This window comes from Scyliorhinus canicula, chromosome 4 (assembly GCF_902713615.1).
Source record: "Scyliorhinus canicula chromosome 4, sScyCan1.1, whole genome shotgun sequence".
NCBI classification, from domain to species: Eukaryota; Metazoa; Chordata; class Chondrichthyes; order Carcharhiniformes; family Scyliorhinidae; genus Scyliorhinus; species Scyliorhinus canicula.
The window spans coordinates 168859498-168887245 of NC_052149.1; the positions used below are offsets into that span (position 1 = coordinate 168859498).

Consider the following 27748-nt stretch of genomic DNA (forward strand, 5'->3'; position numbering starts at 1 on the left):
GATCACCAGCCAAGTAATTTCCTAATAAGAAATCTACATTATCAGTAGGCAGTTAGGAACAGCATCAACAATAACAGGATCAGTAAATCTGCCATATTTAAAATTCATTCTAAAAGAGTAGGTAAACAATTTCCATCAATATACTGTATCAATATGTTTTTATTTTGCAAAGTTTCTGGGGAGAAATTCCTGCCACTTGCTAATGCCAGCTATAATGCTGATCATGTATCTCTAAGAATAACAATTGATTTCCCTGCCTCATGTCAATAATTTCCTACATTCTGATTCTGTGTTTAGTGGTAAACGCAAGAGAACTCTCAGGCTTGAGATAAGCTTTACTCACTGGGACTCCTCTTCAGAGGAGCTTCACAAATGCTACAATTTTGCTTCTTGCATTCCAAAATTCAGCCTTCATGTGTACTTTTTTATGATCAGGATAACGTCTATTTTAATCAAATTTATCTCCGCACTCTATCTCAAGCAAAACTTTAATTTAGAAAGCAATAGAGAAAGGCAAAATCATGAATCAAGATAGAAAGAAAAAAAGTCAGAAAGAGAAAGGGAAGAAGAACAGGAAAACCTTGAATTTTCTCTTACTGGGTCATTTTCCCCACCATAATCAGGTTTTTTTTTATCTCTCCAGTGACTCTAGAGTCCCTAAACAAAGGTCTGTTACTAAATGCGGGTGAGACAATTTGCAGTCATCTGCCATTACTGCAGCATCCTTATCTTAGAAATGTTATGGTCTTCCAGGTGGAACCTTATTCCCAAAAGGACAATATTTTAAAATTCTTCCATTAGAATCACCTCGCTTTTCAAAAGTTTTCAAAATCTTGTTCAACCTTCATTAACCTAGACCACCTTAAAACATAATCTTCATTAACCTAGACCACCATAAAACACCAATTTTCCCTCGACCACTGCAGCGTTGTGGCAGTTTCCTCAAATGTATTTCAACTCCTTCCTCACTGAATTTCGGCACTAAGCAAATAATTTCTGCCACATCAAAATGAAGAGTGAATTCGGAGTCATCCTCAAATTTTACCACCACTCTGCGAAATCAAAAGCCTGCCCCTCTCCAGTTCAAATATTCTCACTGGCCTTTCTAGAATTCAAGGTTTTCCTGCTCTTCTTCCCTTTCTCTTTCTGACTTTTTCTATTTCTTTCTCGAATTCAAGTTTGCATTTATCTCTTTCCCATTCAAGTTTTGCTCTTTCTGATTCTAATAAAAGTTGTTTAATTTGTAACTGAAGCCGAACTATTTTAAAAATAAAAACGGAAAATGCTGGATAACCTCAGCAGGTCTGGCAGCATCAATGGATTGTGAAACAGAGTTAACGTGTCATGGCTATAAAATTCCATTTTATAGCCTCCCGGTTAGATTCTCTAAGATCCCCAAGTTATGATCTCCATAGAGACTGATCGCTTTTAAAATTTTAAAAAGTGATGAATTTCCCAGCACCCAACAGAAAAAAACTAACAGACACGATTTCGCATTTTAAACATTTATTGTAACAAACAAACTAAAATCGTCAGAGGATCAAACGTTAATTAACGGGCAACTAATGCATCAAACATCAAAGGTAAGTTTTAATTTAACTGATGTAACTGAAATATGCCATACAAAGCCTTTCATTTGTGTGCCATGTTTCTGGCAGATATGTAGCATTACAGGAACAGTCCCAATGTCACTCCCAGCTCTTGAGCCCTTTCAATTCTCACCAGCTTGCCAGATCAAAAGTTCCAGTTTTCTTCCACAATTGTCCCCCTCAGCCCAGGTTTTCCTAAATATGGTTACCATTGGCAAGGCAGACGTTGGCAACTCTCTGTTACTGAAATCTTTGAATCCTGTCTGTTCTGTTTCCTTTGTACTGAATGGAAACTGAACACTCAACAAAATCCTGCTTAGTCGGTAGCACAAAACAGTCCACCGGTTTCCCCACAACAGTAGATTCTTTGCGTCTGTGTCTCAAACAACAGCTGCCTTTTTGCAGTGGGAAGCTGTGAAAAGGTATTAAAACTGGCACCCGATACTTCATTGGGTTCCTGTTTGGGTTTCTCTTCCGATGGCAAGGGGATCATATGGGCATGTCTCCAAGAGAAGGTGTTTATCTTGAATTCTCTGTACATTTCAAAACGCAACTGTCTTGTAAAGTTCAGCTTTCATGACAACACTTAAAATATTCCTATTGACAGATAAAAGATGAAGGAGGCTGAAGGCTTTAATGATAATTCAATGCTTTTAATTAATTAATATGTCTTTTATATATTTAGTATGCAGTTTAATCCAAGATGAATGTCCATTAAGGAATATGCATCTGAACCTAATTTGCTACTTTTGTGTGGATTTTAGGTTGCTAGATGGTGTGGAACTATTGTGACATCAAGGAATATTTAGCAATGACTTCAGGACAATACTTGTTGTCTTTGCATGTAATGCATTTTTACACCATTGTGCTGAATCTGTCCTGCAGTATAAACAGGATGACTCTAGAGCACCAGCCTTGCCGTGCTTTGGTTTCATTACCCTTTGATTTTCCAAATCAATTATTAAATGACCTGAGCATGAATCATGCTAGTAATTGCAGAAAGAGGGTTCTGAAATCCTCTTTAGACATTCGCTGTCAATAATTTGCCCAAGATCATTGTGGTGTCTACAGGCAAGAGGAGGTGCTTGGGATAATTTTGTTTGAGGGAATGCTTCAACCAGGATTCCTCAGCTTTTAGAAATTTACTGGAAATAAAATTGCCACAATGCATTTTTTTGTCTAAAGGCCACATTCTTTGCATCACTGTCAAAAAAAAAGTCAGAGACCACAGAAAATTAACAATGCTCTGTTACTAAGATTACAATAGAAAGTGGATACTTATTTAGTATCTTCTAATGCTTGCTCAATCTATACACAAGATTTTCTACAGAACCAACCTCACTGCCCATAGGTGAGAAGCAAATCGTGCCAAAGGAATTGTGGTTAGGAATGGAGACTTAATTCCGTTTACGCAGATGTTGCTGTGAGATTAGAAGTAGGGTCTAAGGTTCCAAGATCTGATTTTAAATTGCTTCTGATGCTGTGAATGTTGAGCCGTATGTGGACAAGGTTGCAGCCACGTAATAATTCTGTTTACACTTCTTGTGTTCTTAAGATAGACTGGCGCGTGGATAGCACTGCTGCCTCACGGCACCGAGGTCCCAGGATCGATCCCGGCTCTGGGTCACTGTCCGTGTGGAGTTTGCACATTCCCCCAGTGTTTGCGTGGTTTTCACCCCCACAACCCAAAGATGTGCAGGGTAGGTGGATTGGCAACACTAAATGGCCCCTTAATTGGAAAAAATAAATTGGGTACTCTAAATTTTTTTTAAAAGATAGACTGCAATCTACCTTGGAAATTAATAATCTGACTCTGATTTCAGATCAGAGAGTAATTTTTTAATAAATATGCACTCTTTATTGTATCCCCCCAATCATGTTTATTTTGTAAATGTGAACGGTTAAAGTTGAACTTTATTAATCCATTACTTTGTATGGTAGTATTAAACTTCTTTTTAGCTTTGTCTTATTTCCCAACTGAATGACACAATTATTTGACTGGACGTTTTTTGTAATGATTTGTACAGGTCAGGAAGATAGAGAAAAAAATGTAAAACCGAGTCGGTCTAAGTCACAACCCTGGTTCATCCCATTCTTGTGTCAAAGCTGTCAACGGTAGAGCCGTTAAACTGAAAGCTGCCGGGCATGTTATCATACAAGGACCGTATGAGACAGTGAACCTTGAAAGGACAGCTGATTTTCTCTAGTATCCGGTAGACCCCCGTCCTGCTCAAGCTACCAAATTCCTTTTATGAAATCTACAAAAGCAAGTTACGAGTGGTGTTTGCTGCTGCTCTCTGTAGTCCTCTTGAACCTGATATGGAAGAAGATCATGTCTACCGTGCATCTTCCTGCTCTGAAGTCGCACTGTGCCCCTGGATATATCCTGTTGGCCACTCGATGGAGCCTCATTAGAATTACACTGACAATGGCCTTACTGGTGGTGCTGAGGAGTGATTTATCCCAGAAGTTCTTGAAATCCATCGATCGCTTTTGTTTATAATGTGATGATGTATATCTCTCCCGCAGTGGAGATTGTGGAGGCATGGTAACAGGTGAAGCTTTCTGTCCATGAGTAGCTGAGCGGTATTCCATTCTTTCCAGGTGCTTTCCTTTCTGCTAGGGAGTCCGTAGCCTTTTCAATCTCAAGTCATAATAAGGGTTCTGCATCAAGCCCATACAAAACAATTAGCTGCAGAAGATCATCAAGCACGGGTAGAGAGATAATGGTCTCGCATGAGTATAGTTTGGAATAATGTGCCACCCCGCAGGCCATTTGCTTGTTCTTCTTGGTGAGTACTTCCCATTTGTGGATTTCAAAAGAGAAGCTTTGGTGATGGTGGGGGTCAAGTGCTGTTTTGATACAGTTATACATTACCATTGTCATGAGCCGTAATGACCTATAACTCGATTTTAACTGTGATCTGAGCAACAGCTGGCACAGAACAACCGATCTGGTCCTAAAAGCAAATTATATTTTGGAATGTTGCTAAATATCTCTATAATGATTAGTTACTTGTTTATTTATACTAGATTTTTTTTTTAAATAATTAAAAACAAATTTAAATATAGTTCATGATATTTCAGTTTCTATCTTATCTCCATATTGTCCCAATCTTTATTTCACCCTGTTTTAAAAAGGATTGTGTGATTGACTGTTCAGGCAGTTTGGTGCCATCACTGCAGCTCCACACTGGGAACTCCCATTAAATTGCATTACAATAAATGACACTTTGAGAGTTAATGTTCTTGCCACAGATTGCTAAATTTCTCAGTGCAACTTCACCTTAGAAACAATGAAATCTGAACTGTTAATTCTTGTAGTTAATGTACCAACGGTGGAAAATTGGTTTGAGGGGATCATTGGTTGTGAGAAAAACAATTGTGGGCTATCCTTGCCCTCCAGGATGATCTTGGGTAGTGTGGAAATTTGGCTGAGGGGAGGCATGATCATGCTCATTGTGATCACACTGGGAACAGCAATGAAAGACAGAGTGGACTGAAGTGTTGTTTTGAAGGGAAACGAGCTTGGGTAACTTGGGTGGGACTTGGTGAATGAGAGGGAAGCAACTGCCTGCAAGTTGGAATAGTGAGGCTATAATTGGACCAACATGGTTGAGCAGCTCCAGAAAATGGGCTGAAGGTCTGAAAAACAAGCAAAACAAGAATGTAAGTTCCAAAACCAGCAAAAGGAGCCTGCAAAAGCAGCATGCACGTTGTACATGTGCAACTGAGTTGTTGACTGCATTTTTCCTTGCTATATTTGTCCCACAAAACAATATGTCGCTATCACAGATTCACTACTTGTAAGGTACAGTGAAAGTCTGATCAACTTGTATGTTACCTTAGCTATAAGAACAGCATTTGAGTTCCTCGTGACAGAAGCAGAGATGTGTATCCTCATATTTGGCACAAACACTGGAAGTTTATTTTTACTAGGGCTGAACGCACTCATTTGACATTTAATCCGTGCACTGTCAGCTGACTGCTGCAATTTTTTTTAAAGCAGCCAGAAAAGGTATCAGATTTGTGACACCTAAACTTCACCAGTTTAAACATGATAAGTAGGTATTTCCTTTTTAAGTTGTTAGTTTTTCTTGGCAATAAATTCAAAATTGATTTGGCCTTTTCTTCTCAGGAAGTGTATTGTTAGATTTTACTTTATTTTCAATTCTAGGTCATTTTCAATTCTAGGTCAGGTTTTTCATGTACTTGAAAATAAGCTGAACTGTACCAGTTCTCAAAGATTGCTTTTTAAAATTTATATGTAATGGTGGCATCCTGATGACAAAAATTGGTGGCACATTGACTCAATTGAAATGAAAATCTCATGCAGTTGCTGAAGTGAATAGCATGATTATATTTAGCTCCCAGTTAGTTGATCCTTCCAAATTTTCAGATACCAAGTTATCTGTAATGAAATATGCATATTATCTGTAATGAAAGATGCATGTAATAGGTAATCTGTTAAATGGACATCTCAATTAAATTAACCATGGTAAATCGTGTTCTGTTTATAAAATAAAAATTACGCTTGTCTTTGGTGTTTTCAGTAGTGGTTGAGTCTCTGCTGCTATAAGTGCACCTTTAGAAACATAGAAAATTGGAGCCTTTCATCCCTTCGAGCCTGCTCCACAATTCATTATGATCATGTCTGATCTCCTTTGCCCCAAGTGTTCGAGAATATATTGTATTTAGTAATTTCTTGAGTATTAAGTACAAAAGCTTTCAAATTTTAATATTATTAATAATAATTATATTATTTTCCCCTCCATATGCTTGTCATTTCTTCTACTGTAATATAATTTGTTTATAACTCAGAAAATTCTCAGTAGGATTACAAGTAAGTATTAATGTATGAATTTTGACTTTTATCTTACAGAGGAACATAAAAAAAGTTCCATCAAACATTGTCCAGTAAGGTGAAAAGGAGAAAGTTGAGTTTACGTATGTATAATTTTTAATTCAAATAATGCACTTTGTAACATAAACTTTTCTAGCTATGTCAACCAAAAGTTACATCTTACTTTTCCAGCAACTGTTAATGTTGCACTGACCATTTTTTAGGCATTTTAATTTCTCCTCGAGTTGAAGCAATTATTTTGAGGAGCAGTGTTTTAAAAAAAGCAGCAAAAAATATTAGTCTTGTTAGAAATTTTCCTAATTAGACTTGTTATAGAACAAAGAAAATTACAGCACAGGAACAGGCCCTTCGGCCCTCCCAGCCTGCGCTGATCCAGATCCTTTATCTACACCTGTCGCCTATTTTCCAAGGATCTACTTCCCTCTGTTCCCCGCCCGTTAATATATCTGTCCAGATGCATCTTAAATGATGCTATCGTGCCCGCCTCTACCACCTCCGCTGGCAAAGCGTTCAAGGCACCCACCACCCTCTGCGTAAAAAAACTTTCCACGCACATCTCCCTTAAACTTTCCCCCTCTCACGTTGAAATCGTGACCCCCCTTGTAATTGACACCCCCACTCTTGGAAAAAGCTATCCACCCTGTCCATACCTCTCATAATTTTGTAGACCTCAATCAGGTCCCCCCTCAACCTCTGTCTTTCCAACAAAAACAATCCTAATCTACTCAACCTTTCTTCATAGCTAGCACCCTCCATACCAGGCAACATCCTGGTGAACCTCCTCTGCACCCTCTCTAAAGCATCCACATCCTTCTGGTAATGTGGCGATCCGAACTGCACGTAGTATTCCAAATGTGGCCTAACCAAAGTCCTATACAACTGTAACATGACCTGCCGACTCATGTACTCAATATCCCGTCCGATGAAGGCAAGCATGCTGTATGCCTTCTTGAACACTCTATCGACCTGCATTGCCACCTTCAGGGTACAATGGACCTGAACTCCCAGATCTCTCTGTACATCAATTTTCCCCAGGACTCTTCCATTGACCATATAGTCTGCTCTTGAATTAGATCTTCCAAAATGCATCACCTCGCATTTGCCTGGATTGAACTCCATCTGCCATTTCTCTGCCCAACTCTCCAATCTATCTATACTTTGCTGTATTCTCTGACAGTCCGCCTCGGTATCTGCAACTCCACCAATCTTAGTATCATCTGCAAACTTGCTAATCAGACCACTCATACCTTTGTCCAGATCATTTATGTATATCACAAACAACAGTGGTCCGAGCCCAGATCCCTGTGGAACACCACTAGTCACCTTTCTCCATTTTGAGACACTCCCTTCCACCACTACTCTGTCTCCTGTTGCCCAGCCAGTTCTTTATCCATCTAGCTAGTACACCCTGAACCCCATACGACTTCACTTTTTCCATCAACCTGCCATGGGAAACTTTATAAAACACCTTACTGAAGTCCATGTATATGACATCTACAGCCCTTCCCTCATCAATTAACTTTGTCACTTCCTCAAAGAATTCTATTAGGTTTGTAAGACGACATTCCCTGCACACAACCATGCTGCCTATCACCGATAAGTCTATTTTCTTCCAAATGTGAATAGATCCTGTCCCTCGGTATCTTCTCCAACAATTTGCCTACCACTGACGTCAAGCTCACAGGTCTATAATCCCTGCTACCCTTCTTAAACAAGGGACAACATTAGCAATTCTCCAGTTCTCCGGGACCTCACCCGTGCTCAAGGATGCTGCAAAATATCTGTTAAGGCCCCAGCTATTTTGTCCCTCGCTTCCCTCAGTAACCTGGGATAGATCCCATCCGGTCCTGGGGACTTGTCCACCTTAATGCCTTTTAGCATACCCAAAACTTCCCCCTTCCTTATGCCGACTTGACCTAGAGTATTTAAACATCCATCCCTAGCCTCAATATCCGTCATGTCCCTCTCCTTGGTGAATACCGATGCAAAGTACTCATTAAGAATCTCACTCATTTCCTCTGACTCCACGCATAAATTCCCTCTTTTGTCTTTGAGTGGGCCAATCCTTTCTCTAGTTACCCTCTTGCTCCTTACATACAAATAAAAAGCTTTGGGATTTTCCGTAACCCTGTTCGCCAAAGATATTTCATGACCCCTTTTAGCCCTCTTTATTGCGCGTTTGAGATTTGTCCTACTTTCCCGATATTCCTCCAAAGCTTCATCAGTTTTAAGTCGCCTTGATCTTATGTATGCTTCCTTTTTCATCTTGGCTAATCTCACAATTCCACCCGTCATCCATGGTTCCCTAATCTTGTCATTTCTATTCCTCATTTTCACAGGGACATGTCTGTCCTGCACTCTAATCAACCTTTCCTTAAAAGACTCCCACATTTCAAATGTGGATTTACCCTTAAACAGCTGCTCCCAATCCACATTCCCTAGCTCCTGCCGAATTTTGTTATACTTGGCCTTTCCCCAATTTAGCACTCTTCCTTTAGGACCACTCTCGTCTTTGTCCATGAGTATTCTAAAACTTATGGAATTATGATCGCTGTTCCCAAAGTAATCACCGACTGAAACTTCAACCACCTGGCCGGGATCATTCCCCAATACCAGGTCCAGTATGGCCCCTTCCCGAGTTGGACTATTTACATACTGCGCTAAAAAAACTCTCCTGGATGCTCCTTACAAATTCTGCTCCATCTATGCCTCCAACACTACATGGGTCCCATTCAATGTTGGGGAAGTTAAAATCTCCCATCACAACCACCCTATTGCTCCTACATTTTTCTACAATCTGTCTACATATTTGTACCTCTACTTCACCCTCGCTTTTGGGAGGCCTGTAGTAAATGTTACTGCACCCTTCCTATTTCTTAGCTCTACCCATATTGCCTCAGTGCTCGAATCCTCCATCGTGCCTTCCTTAATCACAGCTGTGATATCATCTCTGACCAGTAATGCAAACTCCTCCACCCCTTTTACCTCCCTCTCTGAAGCATCTATACCCTGGGATATTTAGTTGCCAGTCTTGCCCTTCCCTCAGCCAAGTCTCGGTAATACCAATAAATCATATTCCCAGGCACTAATCCAAGCCCTAAGTTCATCTGCCTTACCTGCTACACTTCTAGCATTAAAACAAATGCACCTCAGACCACCTGTCCCTTTACGTTCATCATCTCTTCCCTGTCTACTCTTCCCCTTAGTCACATTGAGTTTATTATCTAGTACCTTACTGGCTTTAGTTGCTGCCTCTTTACTGGCCTCTAACTTCCTAATCTGGTTCCCATCCCCCTGCCACATTGGCTTAAAACCTCCCCAACAATGTTAGCAAAAGCACCCCTAGGACATTGGTTCCAGTCCTGCCCAGGTGTAGACCATCCGATTTGTAATGGTCCCATCGCCCCCAGAACCGGTTCCAATGTCCCAAAAATCTGAACCCCTCCCTCCTCTCAAGCCACGTATTCATTCTGACTATTCTTGAATTTCTACTCTGACTCTCCTGGCACTGGTAGCAATCCTGAGATTACTACCTTTTGAGGTCTTTCTTTTTAACTTATCTCCTAACTCCCTAAATTCTGATTGTAGGACCTCGTCCCATTTTGTACCTATATCGTTGGTGCCTATATGCACCACGACAACTGGCTGTTCACCCTCCCCCTTCAGTATGTCCTGCAGCCGATCTGAGACATCCCTGACCCGTACACCCCAGGAGGCAACATACCATTCGGGAGTCTCGTATTCGACCACAGAAACGCCTGTCTACTATCCTTACGCTTGAATCCCCTATGACTACAGTATAGCCCTGCCACTGTTTTTCCCGTCCTTCTGTGCAGCAGTGCCAGCCACGGTGCCATGAGCCTGGCTACTACTGCCTTCCCCTGGTGAGTCATCTCCCCCAACAGTATCCAAAACGGTATACCTGTTTTGGAGGGAGATGACCACAGGGGACACCTGCACTGCCTTCCTGCTCTTTCTCTGCCTTTTGGTCACCCATTCCCTTTCTCCCTCACCAATCCTAATCTGCGGTGTGACCAACTCACTGAACGTGCTATCCACGACCTCCTCCGCAATGCGGATGCTCCAAAGTGAGTCCATCCGCAGCTCCAGAGCCGTCATGTGGTCTAACAGGAGCTGCAGCTGGACACACTTCCCGCACACGAAGGAGTCGGGGCATCGGCCGCGTCCCTGAACTCCCACATTGAGCACGAGGAGCAGAACAGGGATCTGGGATCTCCTGCCATTTTTACACTTTACCATAACTGATTACAAATATAATATCGAATAATGAATAAGTGAAAGGAATAAGGATTTTACTTACCAATCACAATACTTACCAACCCACGAAGAGTTAAATCTGAAGGCCGCTTCTCCTGCAAGGTATATTTTTAAAGAGGTAAACTTACCTTCCCGACAGACCCCTGGCCACTGCCCCCGGCGAAAATCTGAAGTCCGCTTCTCCTGCAAGGTACGTTTTTAAAGAGGTAAACTTACCTTCCCGACAGACCCCTGGCCACTTCTCCAGCCGAAAATCTGAAGGCCGCTGCTCCTTATCACTAGTCTTTTTTTGATTAGAGGAGGAGGGCGGGTGGGAGACACTACACGCGTAGTGTCTCGGGTTCAGCCGCTGCCCAAATATATCAGTTCACTCACCTTGTCAGAGCGCAATTCGACCGCTCCCACTCAGCTCCTCCCTCTCACCACTCATGCAAGGTAAGTTTTAAAAATGGGAAACTTACCTTCCCAACAGCATCCTGGTTACTGCTGTTGCTGCTACCGCTGAAAAACTCTCTGCGCTCTTTAATGCAGTCTCACCCCTGTCTCTCTGCGCTCTTTAATGAAGTCTCGCCCCTGTCTCTCCGCGCTCTTTAATGAAGTCTCGCCCCTGTCTCTCCGCTCTTTAATGAGCTTGTTATGGCTTGGCTTCTCATTCCAAATCAAAATACAGCAAATATTACATTGCATGTTCATATTTCATAAATCATTCTACGTGTTAGAATGCTCATGCTATTCATAATTTTGGATTTCTATTTGATGAATGTTCATACTGATTTTAAAGCTTAGCATGAACAACAACAAAGCTTGCCATTGTAAAGCACCTATAATCTGGTAAAAATGTTCCAAGCTGCATGCAGGAGTGTTTTAAAAACAAAATTTGACACCAAGTCACTAAAGAGGATATTAAGGAAGGTAACCGGAAGGTATCCAAAGACTTCTTCAAAGTGGTAGTGGAGGAAAGTATAAGAAAGATTTTGTTTTACTCGTTCATAGGATCTGAGCATTGCTGACAAGTCTAGCATTTGTTGTCCATCCTTAAATTGCCCTTGAGAAGGTAGTGTTGAGGCCCCTTCTTGAACCGCTGCAGTCCATGTGCTTTTGGTGCACCCACGATGTCGCTGGGAGTTCCAGGTTTTTGACCCAGTCATTGTGATTAATGAGAGATTAAGTTCAAAATCAAGATACTGTTGGCTTGGAGGGTATCTTGTCGGTAGTGGTATTTCCATGCGCCTGTTGCTATTGTTCTTCGAGGTGGTAGTGGTCACGGGTTTGGAAGGTGTTGTCAAAGAAGCTTTGGCAAGTTGCTGCAGTGAATCTTGTCAATGGTGCACACTGCTACCGCTGTGCGCCAGTTGTGAATGGGGTACAGATCAGAGAGGCTGTTTTGTCCGGAATGGCATTAAATTTTGAGTGTTGCTGGAGCTACACACTATAGAAAAATGAAAAATATTCCATCCCACTCCTGATTTGTGCCTTGTTGATGGTAGAAAGGCTTTGGAGAGTCAGAAGGTCAGTTACTTGTCACAGAATACCCAGCCTTTGACCTGCACCTGTGGACACTATGTTGCTAATCTAGGTGTATGTTGCTAATCTAGGTGAGTTTCTGGTCGGTGGTAAGGATGCTGATGGTAGGGATTTAATGACGTTAATGCCATTGAATGTCACTGGGACATGGTTGAAATCTCTCTTGGCAATGGTAATTGCTTGGCACTTGTGTGGCATGAATGTTACTTGCCACTTATCAACCTACACTTGAACGTTGTTCAGGTCTTGCTGCATACGGACACTGACTACTTCAGTATCTGAAAAGTAGCAAATGGTATTGGACGCTGACCAGTCATCAGTGAACATTCCCACTTATTACCTGATGGTGGAAGGAGGATAATTGATGAAACAGCTGAAGATGATTTGGCCTGTGACACTACTCGAGGAACCTTTGCAGCAATGCCATGCAGCTGAGATGATTGGCCTCCAGCTATTTTCCTTTGTGTTAGGTATAGCTCCAAAGGGCGGCACTGTAGCACAATAGTTGGATCCCAGCCCTGGGTCACTGCCCATGTGAAATTAGCACATTCTCCCCGTGTTTGCATGGGTCTCACCCCTTCAACCCAAAGATGTGCAGGCTGGGTGGACTGGCCACATTAACTTGCTCCTTAATTGGAAAAAAATAATTGGGTCCTCAAAATGTATTTTTTTTTAATATATGGTTCCAATAAGTGGAGAGTGTTCCCCCAGATTCCCATTGATTTCAATTTTGTTATAGCTCCTTGGTGAAACATTCTGTCCGATAATGTTGTGATATCAAGGGTAGACTCCCACCTCATCTCTGGAATGTTTGGACCGTAGTTGTAATGTTGGACGGTTATACTGTGGTTTGGAACCAAATGCCCCAACAAAGATGACACTAGAAATGCAAGGTTCTGTCTATGAGGAAAGGTTGAGAGGGTAACTTTTTTTTAAAAAAAATTTATTGAATTTTTTTTAACATATTAGACACTATACAAGCAGTAAGGGCAACTGCCGATTACAACGTACATATCAATTTCCTTTGTGTCGGTCCCCCCATCCCTCTGCCCCGCCCCTTCACTCGTTTCAGGGTGCTTTCCCAGGCCCTTCACTGTTCAATGATTAGTTATTCGTTGTTTTCAAGTGGGTGGTGTCCCCTCCCCCGGGTCCTGTTTCCGGCCTTCCCTTTGTGGTTCCATTTCCTATGTTCTTGTTCTAGGCTCTCTGGCCTCCGTGTATGTTGTTTTCTGGCCTCCCCACTCCTTTACCCGGTAGCCCCCTCCCATTTCCTGTCTGCTCGCTTGTGGTTCTGTTGGCTCCTGTGCGTTACCCCCTCCCCCCCGTTCTATTGGTTGTTGGCTTCAAATAGGTCTTGGAAAAAATTTGTGAATGGCCTTCACGCTTTGTGGAAGCCACCCTCTGACTCTCGGATGATGAACTTGATCTTCTCCAGGTGGAGAAATTTCGATAGGTCTGCCAGCCAGTCTGAAACTGTGGGTGGTGCTGCTGATCGCCAGCCGAGCAGTATTCTTCCATAGGCAATTAGAAAAGCCAAGGCTAGGGCATCGGCCCTCTTCCCCATGAATAGTTTTGGCTGGTCCGATACCCTAAAGACTGCCACTTTTGGGCATTGCTCCACCCTCACCCCCACAATTATGGACATTGCCTCAAAGAAGGCTGTCCAGAACCCGATCAGTCGGGGGCTTGCCCAGAACATGTGGGCATGGTTGGCCGGACCACCCTCGCATGTTCAAATTTGTGCTCCACCTCCAGAAAGAACCTGCTCATTCATGTTCTTGTCAGGTGTGCTCTGTGCACCACTTTCAGCTGCATAAGTGGGGAGGTGGAGTTGGCCCTGCACAGTGCTTCGCTCCAGAATCCCTGCCCTATTTCCATCCTGTTATAACCTGCCTGCTTACCACAGGCTGGGTCTAATGGCAATCTCACACAATCGTTTGGGAGTATGAGCTTCCCCAATGAGAGAGGCGGAAAAATCATTAGCAGATTCCCTGCATAAATAAAGCTGGCCAGTTTGGAACCAGCTAGAGATGAGTGAGCAGCAAGGGAGTTACTGCTGCTGTTGTATAATATGTTATTGTAAATAAATGTTATTTCTTTCTATCCTTCAATTCGTGCTGGGTTCTTCGTGGCCCTCACAAAACTGGCGACGAGGGTTAAAGTGGATAGCTGTCTATGCTGCTGAAGCCACCTCCCTGGATTTTTGTTGGATACAGGTTGGAAGTTTTTTTTTTCTGTTCACCATGCCTCTGTATGGACATCTGGATGTTTTTGATGCTGCGCTGGAAAGTTGGAACCAGTACGCACAACGGATGTGTTACTATTTCCGGGCAAACAACATCACTGAAAACGAGCGCCAGGTGGTCATTTTGCTCACCACCTGCGGCCCGCATATATTTGGGGCGATTAGGAGCCTTACGGACCCAGCTGCACCGGACACCAAGGCGTTTGATGAACTTGTGAACTGAGAGGGGCAACACTTCAATCCAACCCCGTCAACGACAGTCCAGCGTTACTGGTTTAATACTGTGGAGAGGACCCGAGGAGAATCCCTTGCAGAGTTTCTATCCGGGCTACGCAGGATTGCGGAGTACTGTGACTTTGGTGAGACCTTGTCTGCAATGTTATGCGACTGTTTAGTTCGCAGTATTAACAATGCGGCCACCCAGAGAAAGTTGTTAGCTGAGCCAACATTGACTTTTCAACAGGCTATTCAAATAGTATTGTCCCGAGAGAGTGCAGAACGGGGAGTGCAGGAGTTACAGGGAATGGACGTGCACGCCTTGGGGTGCAACCCCGTCCGTCCAAAAGCGTCTCCCCGCATCCTTACGGTGCCTTGGGCAAGTCGATGTCTGGATCAACGCCAGTGGCCGTCGGACGTTCCTCTCAGAACCAATGGATGTGGAGCCATGTCCATGTCGGACTTGAGGTCGCCAACCCTGTCGCGGACGCCAGTCCTGGGGGTGGCAGAGGTGTCGTGGTTCCGACCGGGGCCAGCCCAGGGGCCGTACCTTCCATTTAGATGAACCTGCAGCGACTACCCCTGAGGACATGGAGACAGAGGACGACTGCCTGCAGCTGCATTGTGTGGCAGCTCCCCGTGTGGCCCCCATTAAGATGACACTGCAGGTCAATGGTCATCCGCTTGAGATAGAGTTGGACACTGGCGCAGCAGTCTCCGTGATCGCCCAGAGGATATTCGAGCGCATCAAGCAGGGTATACAGATTCTTACATTAACCGACACACAGGCCAGGTTGGCCACCTACACAGGGGGAACCATTGGACATTGCAGGAACTACGATGACCCCTGTTGTTTATGGACGCCAGGAGGGGCATTTCCCACTTATCGTGGCGCGTGGCCACGGGCCCAGCCTGTTTGGTCTGACTGGTTCCGCCATTTGCGGCTGCAGTGGCAGCACATCCTCCAAACAGGTTCTGGAGGGTTGACTGAAGTGCTAGGACGGTACTGAGATGTATTCCAGCTCGGTTTGGGGAAAATGAAACGGGCCGTAGCCCGTATCCCAAGTCGAACCAGGAGCCACGCCGCGCTATTTCCAGGCGCGCCCGGTACCTTGCGCCTTGCTCGAGAAGGTAGAAGGGGAGCTCACTCGTTTGGAGGCCTTGGGTATTATCAGGCTCGTCCATTTCGCTGACTGGACAGCACCAATTGTACCTGTAATGAAGCCAGGTGCCACAGTTTGCTTGTGCGCTGACTATAAACGTACAGTGATTATGGCTTTCCAGCTCGATCGATATCCAATGCCTCGCATAGACAATCTCTACACGAAGCTTGCAGGCAACTCTCGTTCACTAAATTAGATGTGAGTCAAGGCTACCTACAGTTGGAGCTGGGCCCTGCCTCCCGGCCATATGTAACTATTAATACACACCGAGGCCTGTATGAATATACACGGTTGCCCTTTGAGGTATCCTCTGCCTGTGCTATTTTTCAACGCGTCATGGAGGGCAGCACAGTAGCATTGTGGATAGCACAATTGCTTCACAGCTCCAGGGTCCCAGGTTTGATTCCGGCTTGGGCGGAGTCTGCACATCCTCTCCGTGTGTGCGTGGGTTTCCTCCCACAGTCCAAAGATGTGCAGGTTAGGTGGATTGGCCATGATAAATTGCCCTTAGTGTCCAAAATTGCCCTTAGTGTTGGGTGGGGTTACTGGGTTATGGGGATACGGTGGAGGTGTTGACCTTGGGTAGGGTGCTCTTTCCAAGAGCCGGTGCAGACTCGATGGGCCGAATGGCCTCCTTCTGCACTGTAAATTCTCTATAAATCTTGAGAGGTTTACCACGTGTCGCTGTCTACTTAGACGACAGGGACGACTAAGCAGGAACATTTGGAAAATTTAGAGGCTGTCCTTAGACGCTTTTCAGAGGCTGGAGTCTGATTACGCAGCACAAAGTCCGTCTTTCAGGCGAAGGAAGTAGTCTACCTGGGCTATCGGGTGGACCGCGAAGGTTTGCACAGAGCACAGAGAAGGTGCGTGCAATTCAACGGGCCCCCGCCCGACTGACACTTCGTATCTTCATTCTTTTCTAGACCTCTAGAAACTATTACGGGAAGTTCCTCCCCAATCTGGCAACTACGCTGGCCCCGTTGCACCTTCTGCTAAAGAAGAATCACACCTGGGTTTGGGGTCAGCCGCAAGAAACCGCTTTCCGGCGGATAAAATAACAATTGTCGTCGTCTGGGTTACTAACCCACTATGATCCTGGAAAGCCTTTGCTCATCACATGTGATGCATCCCCGTATGGTATTGGGGCTGTCCTGTCCCACAAGATGGAGAACGGGGCCAAGCGGCCGATAGCTTTCGCCTCTTGCACATTGACTGCAGCGGAAATGAAGTGCGCGCAGATCGAGAAGGGCCTGGCGGTGGTCTTTGGGTGAAACGCTTCCACCAGTATGTGTTCAGCCGCCACCTCAGTATCGTGACTGATCATAAGCCTCTACTGGGACTTTTCCGAGAGGATCAGCCAATAACCGCCCATTGCTTCTGCACGGATCCAGCGCTGGGCTTTGGTGCTCTCTGCCTACGCGTATTCTCTTGAAGCACAAACCAGGAAGCCAGATAGCAAATGCCGACACACTGAGCCGATTGCCTTTATCGACCGGCCCCATGTCGACCCCCACGACCGGTGAGGTGGTTGCAATCCTAAATTTTATGGACTCCCTGCCTGTCACGGCATCAAATATCCGTGAGTGGACACAGACAGAGCCAGCCCTGTCAAAGGTTCGGCACGTAGTCCTGTATAGTGGGCAGCATAGACAGCTCCCAGGCGAGTTGCTGGCATTTTCCTCCAAGCTGTCAGAATTTAGCGTGGAAGACGGCATCCTCTTGTGGGGGGCGCATGTGACTGTCCCGGAAAACGGACAAGAGCTGATACTAAGGAACTTGCATAATGGGCATCTGGGTGTGACCAAAATGAAAATGTTGGCCTGGAGTTATGTCTGGTGGCCAGGTCTCGACACCAACATTGAAAAGGTAGTCCAAAATTGCTCCATTTGCCAGGAGCATCAGAAGCTTCCGCCGGGCGTGCTTGCATGTGGATTTCGCCGGCCCTTTTCAAGGATCCATGTTTCTTCTATTAATCGATGCCCAGTCTAAATAGTTAGATGGTAGGCACAACGTCCTGCGCAACAATCGAGAAGTTGCGTTTGGCCTTCAGTGTGCACGGCCTCCCCGAGGTGCTGGTCAAGGACAACAGCACTCTGTTCACAAGTGAGGCGTTTGTGAGGTTTATGAAGAAGAACGCCATACGCCATATCTGCACTGCTCCATAGCACCCGGCTTCCAATGGGTTGGCGGAGCGCACAGTGCAGACATTCTAAAGAAGCAGTTTTCTGGGTCTGTGGGCACGAGACTGGCTAGTTTTTTGTTTTCACGCAGGACCACTCCACATGCGATGACTGGGGTAGCTCCAGCTGAACTCCTAATGGGCCGGAGATTTCACACACGCTTTAGCATGGCTTTCCCTGACATTGGCGCAAAAGTACGCCGCACTCGAGAACGGCAGGGACATGGCTTTTCTCGGCATTGGCTGATTCGGCAGTTTGCACCCGGTGACCCAGTGTTCATTCGAAATTTTGCTGGTGGTGCCCAGTGGGTCCCTGGCGTTATCTTTCGCCGAAGGGGCCCTATCTCTTACCAGGTGAAAGCTTAGGGTTGTCTCCATGTAGATCACGTTCGGTCCAGAAGACCATCCCTTCCAAAGATTCCCTGCTCTCGGAGCTCATTTCTACAGCCACCGAGACCAGGCACAGTGGAGAGTATTCCTCACAATCTTCTTCTGATGCCGCACTCAAAGCCTACGCAGGTCGTTGGAGAACAGTGTGGAGATAGAGAGGCAGCGAACTCTTGACTCCGAGATGGAGACACAGGATGCCTCAGAGGGGTGTCCTCTGGCCCACGGGCCGTTGATGTACAACCATTACGCCGTTCATCACTGAAGTGCCGTTCTCCTTCTCGTTACATGCCACCCTATCCAGCTCCTCGTGCAAATTGTGGCTGGCCTGTGGCAAAACGAGTCTGACGCCCTCCTTCACCAGGGTCTTTGGTGGATCCCTTGGACTTTGGGGGGCGGGGAGGGATGTTATAACCTGCCTGCTTACAATTGGCTGGGGACTAATGACAATTCCACAATCCTTTGGGTGTATCAGCTTCCCCAATGGGGGGGGGGGGGGGGGGGGGGGGGGGTGCGGAGAAATAATTAGCAGATTCCCTGCATAAATAAAGCTGGCCAGTTTGGAACCAGCTGGAGAGGAGTGAGCAGTAAGGGAGTTGTGTATATTTATTTTATTGTAAATAAATGTTGTTTCTTTCTATCCTTCAACTCGTGCTGCATTCTACGTGGCCCTCACAAAACATCCCTAGCTCTTCCTCCCATTTTTCCAGTGTTTTGTCCGTTTGGGAGCGCATCCTCTCTAAACATTGTCCATACAGGTCCTCACAGTTTCTCCTCCCCAGACTGTCCACCATTCAATAACCCCTCTGGCATTGTGCTTTTCAGAGTTCGTGGGTATGTAGCCATCTCTTTGCGGAGAAGGTTTTTGACCTGCAGATGTTGGAGTTTGTTCCCGTTTGGGAGGTCCAGTCTCTTTGTCAGCTCCTCTAAGGTCGCTAGGCTGTCACCTGTGTAAAGGTCCCTAGCCATCTTGTCCCCCATCCTGTCTCCACCTCTTGAAGGTGGCTTATAGCATGGCTGGTGCAAACCTATGGTTGCGCAGGTGGGGGCTATGATGGACGTATCAGTCGGGCCAAAATGTTGCCTCATCTTGTTCCAAGATCTCAGGGTCGTTACCACCACTGGGCATGAGTGTTTTGCTGGTAGGGATGGGAGCGCTGCCATGGCGAGGGCCCAGAGGGTTGACCCTGTGCATGTGGACTCTTCCATCCTCGCCCAATCCGTGTTTGGGTCCTTTACCCATCCCCTCACTCTTTCCGCTGCAGCTGCCCAGTGGCAGTATTGCAAGTTCAGGAGGGCCAGGCTTCCCATGTTTCTTCTCCTTTGCAGTGCTGTTTTCGATATCTTGGATTCTTCTCTCCACCCCCACACCCTTGGCCAGACTGGTCAGGTTCCACTTGTGGATCCGTGTCAAGTCGTGGGCAACCTGGATCCCTAGGCAGCGGAATTTGTTTTGGGCTATTGTAAATGTTAGACCCTCCAGCTCTCTCCCTCCCCCTCTTCAGTTCACTGGGTAAACTTTGCGTTTGCCTAGATTGAATGCCCCAGAAGGGTCCGAACTCTCCAAGGAGCTTCATAATTTATTTCATGCGCCTTGCAGGCCCACGGTGTAGAGGAGCAGGTCATCCGCATAGAGGAGCAGGTCATCCGCATAGAGGAGCAGGTCATTCGCATAGAGGAGCAGGTCATTCGCATAGAGGAGCAGGTCATCCGCATAGAGGAGCAGGTCATCCGCATAGAGGAGCAGGTCATCCGCATAGAGGAGCAGGTCATCCGCATAGAGGAGCAGGTCATCCGCATAGAGGAGCAGGTCATCCGCATAGAGGAGCAGGTCATCCGCATAGAGGAGCAGGTCATCCGCATAGAGGAGCAGGTCATCCGCATAGAGGAGCAGGTCATCCGCATAGAGGAGCAGGTCATCCGCATAGAGGAGCAGGTCATCCGCATAGAGGAGCAGGTCATCCGCATAGAGGAGCAGGTCATCCGCATAGAGGAGCAGGTCATCCGCATAGAGGAGCAGGTCATCCGCATAGAGGAGCAGGTCATCCGCATAGAGCAGCAGATCATCCGCATAGAGTGAGACTCTGTGCCCCCAGCCCCCCTTCAGATCCTAGTCGAACCTCTTGCTGCTCTCAGGGCAATCGCCAGCGGCTCGATTGCCACGGTGAACAGGAGCGGGGACAGCGAGCATCCCTGCCATGTGCTTCCGTGCAGCTGGAAGTATTCAGAGCTGGTGGCGTTGATCCATCCGCTCGCCTAAGGGGCATTGTGTAGGAGTTCCACCCATGAGGTGAATCCTGTCGCTAGTTCAAACCTCTCTAGTACCTCAGTGAGGCATTTCAACTTGACTCTGTCAAAGGCCCTTTCTGCGTCCAGGGAGATGGTCACCTCTGGTGTTCTCTCCCTGAGGGGTCTTATCATGTTCCGCAAGAGCCTGATGTTCGCAGTTAGCTGTCGACCCTTAACAAAGCCTGTCAAGCCTTCTGCGACCACCTCTGGTACGCAGTTCTCCAGCCACTTGGCCAGAACTTTTGCAAATATTTTTGCATCCACATTGAGCAGTGAAATGGGTCTGATTGATCTGCATTCCTTTGGGTCTTTGTCCTTTTTGGGGTGTCAGTGATATGGAGGCCTGTGTTAGTGTTGGATGCAGGGTTCCCTCAATAGTGAGTCTGTGAACATTTCCCGCAGGTGCGGGGCCGCAAATGTTTTTGTAGAAGTCCACTGGGAACCCATTGGATCCGCGCCACCTTCCCTGCCTGCATGGAGTCGATGCTGTCCATGACCTCTCCCAGTCCTAGTGGTGCTTCCAGCTCCCACCATCTATCATCCTCCACGACTGGTATGCCCAGTCCATCAAGGAACAGTTTAATTCCCCGATTCCACGTCATAGGGGTTCCAAGGTATACAGTCCCTGGTATACAGTAATCCGGATAGGATGCCATAGAGAGCACCCTATCCGGCTGCATTACAGCTTGGTATGACAACTGCTCGGCCCAAGATCGCGTGAAACCACAGAGTGTGGTGAACTCAGCCCAATGCATAACACAAGCTTGCTATTCTCCCATTGATTCTGTATACACCTCTCGCTGCCTCAGAAAGGCAGACAGAATTGTCAGAGACCTCTCACAACCAGGCTTTGCCCTCTTCCAGACCCTTTCATCAGGCAGAAGTCTGAAGACCCAGACATCTAGACATAGGAACAGCTTCTTCCCCACAGTTACTAGACTCCTCAACGAATCTCCTTTTGACTGATCTGTTCCCTGTAAGAACACTATTCACAACGCCCTATGCTGCTCTTGTTTGGCCTTGTTCCGCACTGTAACCAATTACTATTTGTTGATGCACCACTGTTAATATACTCTGTCGATTATTCTTTTGTCTACTATGTACGTACTGTGTACATTCCCTTGACCGCAGAAAAATACTTCTCACTGTACTTCGCTACACGTGACAAATATCAATCAATCAATCAGAAGGCCTCAAATGCTTTGTTGACCTTTTTTGGTTTGGCTACCAGTCTTCCTCTGTTATCCTTTACCTGGGATATTTCCCTTGTGGCTACCTGCTTTCTGATGAGTCAGCAGGCGGCTGGCCTGTCCCGATGCTTGTAAAAGGTCCTCCATGTCTGGCGGAGTTGGTACACTGCTTTCCTGGTGGATAGCTGGTTAATCCATCAGAAGCTGTTCAGTCGGTGCCTCAAAGTACTGTCTTGTCAACCTCCAGGATGGAGTCGATGAATTGTTGCCAAGCCTCCCTCTCTTCCCTGTCTCTTCGATCCTTATAGCCGGTAATTTCTCCCCTAATGACAGCCTTCTGTGCCTCCCAGAACGTGGAAGATGAGACTTCCCTGATCCGGTTGTTAGTGACATACTCTCCTATGATCTGTGATAGTTTCTGGCAGAAGACCTTGCTGGACAAGAGGGTCGTGTCCAACCATAATGTGGAGCATGGTCTGAGATTACAATCGAGGAGTATTCCGCTCTTACTGATTCTGGAAGCACCGATTTCCTCTCTACAAAGAAGTCAATGCGGGTGTAGACCTTATGTACTGGCGTGAAAAACGTGAATTCCTTCTCTCCCTGGTGTATGAACCGCCATGGGTCCACCTATCCATCTGCTCCATAAACGTTACTCGTTACCTAGCCATGCCTGCCGTTTTTCCCATTCTGGGGTTCGACCTGTCCATCCGTGGGTCATGTATACAGTTGAAGTCCCCCGCCATGATCAGTCAGTGCGTGGCTATGTTGGGGATTTCCACCATGGTCTTTTTTTATAAACTTTCTGTTGTCCCATGTTCACCAAGACTACCGGTGCCCCGTCCAGGACATCACTGACCATGATGTACCGTCCCTCTTGGTCTGTAACCGTCCTGGTCGCAATGAACATCATCCTCTTACTTAGCAGTATAGCTAACCCCCTGGCCCTTGTCCCGTAACAGGCATGGTAGGTCTGTCCCATCCAGCCCTTACTTACCCGCAGCAAGTACTTCTCCCTCAGGTGGATCTCTTGGAGGAAGACTATGTCAGCTTTCATGCCTTTCAGGTGGGCAAAGACTCTGGACTGTTAAGTCCCCTGACGTTCCAGGTGGCTATTCTGATGGGGGTTTTTTGTCCCCCCCCCCCCCCCCCCCCCCCCCACAACCTGCGGGATTAACCATACTTGCCTGTTGGACACGCCCCTGCACTCCAGGGTTTCCCTTGGTTAGGGGGCCGTCCAAAATGGCTGTGGCCATCGTTCTCACCATGAGGCTGGGTCCCTGCACTCTAGTGTTTCCTTTTTGTCATGGGGCCACGCAGCATGGCCAGCAACTATGTGTACGCCATGTGGGTGAGCCCCTGCACTCCGAGGTTTCCGTTTATTCAGGGATTCCCACCTCCCCGGCCAGATGCAATCTCCCCAGTGGGAGATCCGCCACGGCCCGTCTCATACCTCCTGGAGCTAGTTTTCCCGCTAGTGTAAGAGCCCTCTCCCAGGGTCAATCTGATCCCCACCTAGCCTGCTCTGCTAGTGTCCTTACTGTCTCCTCCACTCTGTTGCCCTTGCCCCCTTGTTCCTGTGCGCTGGTTCCCCTTTCATAGCAAGGCCATGCAGTCCCGTGCAAAAGTATTCGTTTCTTCCTTTTGTTTTCTCCGAGTCTTCCTCAGTGCTGCCTCCCATGCTGCCTGTCTAGACCAGTATAGATCATAGATTCATAGAATTTACGGAATTTACATTCTTACGGACAAACTCATCTGCCTCTGCTGTGGCAGTAAAATAATGTTATTTGCCTAGGTAAGTTACCAAGAGCCTGGCAGGGAATAACATCCCGAATCTGACCTTGCTCTTGTACAGGGCTGCCTTTGCATGGTTAAATTCGGCCAGGTCGGCTTTGCCAGGTCTGTCCCAATGACCTGGTACGCTCTTATTTTATGTCCCTATCAGTTGCACATCTTTGTCTGTCGAGCCCAGTGAAGGATCCTTTCTCGATCCTGATACTGGTGCAGCTTGGCTGTTATCACCCTCGGCTGCTTCCCGGCCCTGGGCTTTGGTCGGAGTGACCTGTGAGCCCTATTGATCTCTGACGGTTTGGGGAAGCTGTCCTTCCCAACCAGCTTGCCCAGCATTTGGGCCACGTAGTCAGTTGGGTCCATACCCTCGACCGATTCTCCTGGTCCTCAACCTTCCCCTTCAGGCTCCCCTGGGTTTCCACCAACTTCGTGATCTCGGCAACGATTTGGTCGCTCTGATCCGTCGACACCTTTTCCAGCCCTCGTATTGTGCTCCCCATCGCCTTCCCATGCCGCTGAGTGGCGGCTGCATGTCAGCTAGCGCCACTGCCACCTTGACTGTTGCTTTTATCTCAGCCTTAACGTCATCTTTCATTGCATTTAGTTCCTTGGTTAGGAAAATCATCCATCGCTGGGGGGTGAGGGGCTTGTTTTCAGGGTCACCGGTCTCCCTCTCTCGGGGGAGGCCGGGGATATCTCGCCTTGTGCGTCCGCCGACCTGCTTGCTCGCTGTTCCTGTCCCTTGCCGCAATTACTGACGTCCCTACAGCCCGTCAAACTGTTGCTTTCTGGCATTTTTGTTGTTCCTACTATTGTTGAGGGTGAGGGATATTTAAGTCTAATTTTGTGGGTTAAATTTGGCCAAAAGTGCCTATTTTTCTGTCGAATTGAGGAGAGCCACCTGATGTGTGACAATTCAGCATATCCCGTCACCGGAAGTCCTGAGTAGACACAGAGGAACCGTTTCCATTTATGGTAAAGAGCAAACACTGAGGCTGTCAATGTAAGGTGGTTGCCAAGAAATCAAAAAAGGAATTCAGTACAAATATCTTTACTACGGGGGTTGTAAGCATGTAGAGTGCACTATCACCTGGATTAGTTAAAGTGAACAATATAGACACATTTAAGGGTAGGCTAGATAAGCCTCACGTGGGAGACGGGAAAAGAGAGTTATAATGATAGTTGGATGAGAAAGAAAGGAGTAGACTTGAGAGGGCACCTTCTCTTTACTGCTTCTATTTCAGTTATATCCTTTTCAAATAAGGAGACAAAGCCGTATTCCAGATGTTGTCTCACCAAGGTCCTATACAGCAGCAGTAAAACCTCCCTACTATTATATCCCATTCCCCTTGCAATAAATGACAGTATTCTATTTGTCTTTCTAATCACTTACTGTACCGGCATATTAACTTGTTATGATTCAGGGACAGCACAGTAGCATAGTGGTTAGCACATTTGCTTCACTGCTACGGGGTCCCAGGTTCAATTCCCGGCTTGAGTCACTGTGCGGAGTCTGCACGTTCTCCCCGTGTCTGCATGAGTTTCCTCCGGGTGCTCCGGTTTCCTCCCACAGTCGAAGATGTGCGGCTTAGGTGGATTGGCCATGCTAAACTGCCCTTAGTGTCCAAAGAAAGGTTAAGTGGGGGTTACTGGATTACGGGGATAGGGTTAAGACGTGGGCTTGAGTAGGGTGCTCTTTGTAAAGGCCAGTGTAGACTCGGTGGGCCGAATGGCCTCCTTCTGCATTGTAAAGTTTATGATTCATGTGCCAGGACTCCCAGATCCCTCTGCACCACCGAGTTCTGCAATCTCTCTCCATTTAAATTGTATGCTGGTTTTCCATTCTTCCTGCCAAAGTGGATAAGTTTGCATTTTTTCACATTATAAATGGGCAGAATAGACCAGAAGTGTTAAAATGTCAAGTATAGAGGTATCAAAAGCTTGCATGAACCTTTCAGCCACAGATGAGCTGAGAAAGGGTGGAGTTGGGTGATGTTGGAGAGGTGAAAAGATAGCTTACTGATGTTGCTTTTATAGTCCGAAGCTCAAACCTGGGCAGGATATGCTACATTGTTTGTGAAAAGTCTGACAAAGCCTCACAGTTGCCCGAGTGAGAGATAGAGTAATTGTCTTTTTAAAAAACTGAGTTTATGATAGACACTGAACATTATATCTGATCGTCCGAAAGTTTTGTTGGAGGTGTTTTCTGCTTATCTAATACTGGATGTTGGACAAAAACTCTTAACAGTTAGACAGTGGAAGTTTTAATAAGTGCCTTAGAGGAGAAAAAGTAGGCTGAGAGGCAGAAAGGATTGGGAAACAATTGGAGATTAAGGTCTCAACAATAGAAGCCACTTGTTCCAATGGTGGAGCAATTACATAAGATTAAACCGTAGGAGTATGTTACAAGTTAATAGCACACGTGTGTAGGATGGGGTCCTGAACTAAGAAAGCCTTATGTGATCATGTTACTGCATTGAAGTATTTTTCAATTGTTAATACTAAAGTTGTATGGGTCTAGAGCATTGTGCTTCCTCGCAGCTGTATGGAGCACTTGGTTTGATGCATGTCACTTTGTGTTGTGCCTTATACCTATAATTTAAGGAGAGGAAACGATATTTGAGAGCTTCGCAATTTTGATACAAGAACAGAATACAGTAGATAGCCAAATATTAGTTGTAAGTATTATGAAGATGGATCTCAGCAAATTAATTCAGGTAGTGTAAACAAATTGTGAATACACTGTAAACTTCAGCAGAATCATAGTTGAACTGGTTTTACCATGTCACTGTGATCTGTGGAGTGAGCACATTCTCTCATATTCTCCGGTACATAAAACTTGCACCATATTTATTTATCTCCATGTCCTTTTCTTTCTTTTCCTACTCACTCCATGAAATTGCTGGCCATGATATTTGCATCAAATCGCAATGAACAGCATAATGTTTGCATAGGATGTCTTTAATTTTGGAGATCTGTTGCCCCTCTTGTCTTCATTGCAGATTTTTTTTTAGTTGTGGGAAAGCTGGCCAAATTGAAATGTAAGCAGGGCCTGATGAAAACTTCCCTTCCACTGTTGTCCATCATGATGGAATGAAATTTACACTCATTCTTGCTGGCTCCTAGCACAATAAAATTAACTCCATTGTGTTACAGATGCAAATTGACCCTTGTATTCATTTTTTTAGGTCAAAGCACACTGGGCTAAATCGCTGGCTTTTAAAGCAGACCAAGGCAGGCCAGCAGCACAGTTCAATTCCCGTACCAGCCTTCCCGAACAGGCGCCGGAATGTGGCAACTAGGGGCTTTTTGTAGTAACTTCCTTGAAGCCTACTCGTGACAATAAGCGATTTTCATTTCATTTCATTTTCATTTCATATTGACATTATAACCTAATTATATTGAGCACATTTTGATATTGTGAAGAATTTTGCTGCCCCCCTCCCCCATCTAGTCCTGGCCACGTTTCACTCTTCTGTCATACTGCTACATGAACTTGCAGCGTTTTTTAAAATCTGGCTTGGCTCCTGTGGCATAAATGAATATCTAACTCTACAGCATCGGACTTCTGGCTTTTTGCTTCCTACTCTAAGTCTTGGGCAGCACTTTCTGTAGGTATATTGGACTTCAAATTTGGTTCTAATAGCTTGAAAGGAATCACACTTAAAACTTGGGCTGTAATGTCAATAATTCAATACATTGTGATATTTCACACTGAAGTTAAAGATGTGATTAAATAAAAGCATTATTGCTTGGAAATTAGAGGACACTGACAGTTTGATCTCTCCCCTTGCATGGACCCATCATTGAGAGAAATGCATAAGGTTTTGGAGAGTAAATCTGAGGTTCCCAAAACTTGTGCCAGATGAACTGGGTCATATTTCGGATCACTGAGCACAATGGTTAGAACTGCTGCCTCACAGTACCAGGAACCCAGGTTCAATTCCAGCTTGGGTAACTGTGTGGCGTTTGTACGTTCTCCCTGTGTCTGCGTGGGTTTCCTCCGGTTTCCTCCCACAGTCCAAAGATG

General features: G+C 45.9%; 1 protein-coding gene across 2 annotated transcripts in view; it reads left to right on the forward strand.

Moving 5' to 3' along the window:
• LOC119965151 (uncharacterized protein KIAA0232-like) overlaps nucleotides 1–27748 on the forward strand; it is a 79964-nt gene that overhangs the window by 38049 nt on the left and 14167 nt on the right. The window contains exon 3 of one of the 2 annotated variants that reach the window (XM_038795500.1): nucleotides 6472–6526. The gene's annotated coding sequence lies outside the window, so the exon portion shown is untranslated. Of the gene's footprint in view, nucleotides 1–6471; nucleotides 6537–27748 lie in introns of both variants that reach the window. The other variant, XM_038795499.1, reaches the window with a different exon arrangement.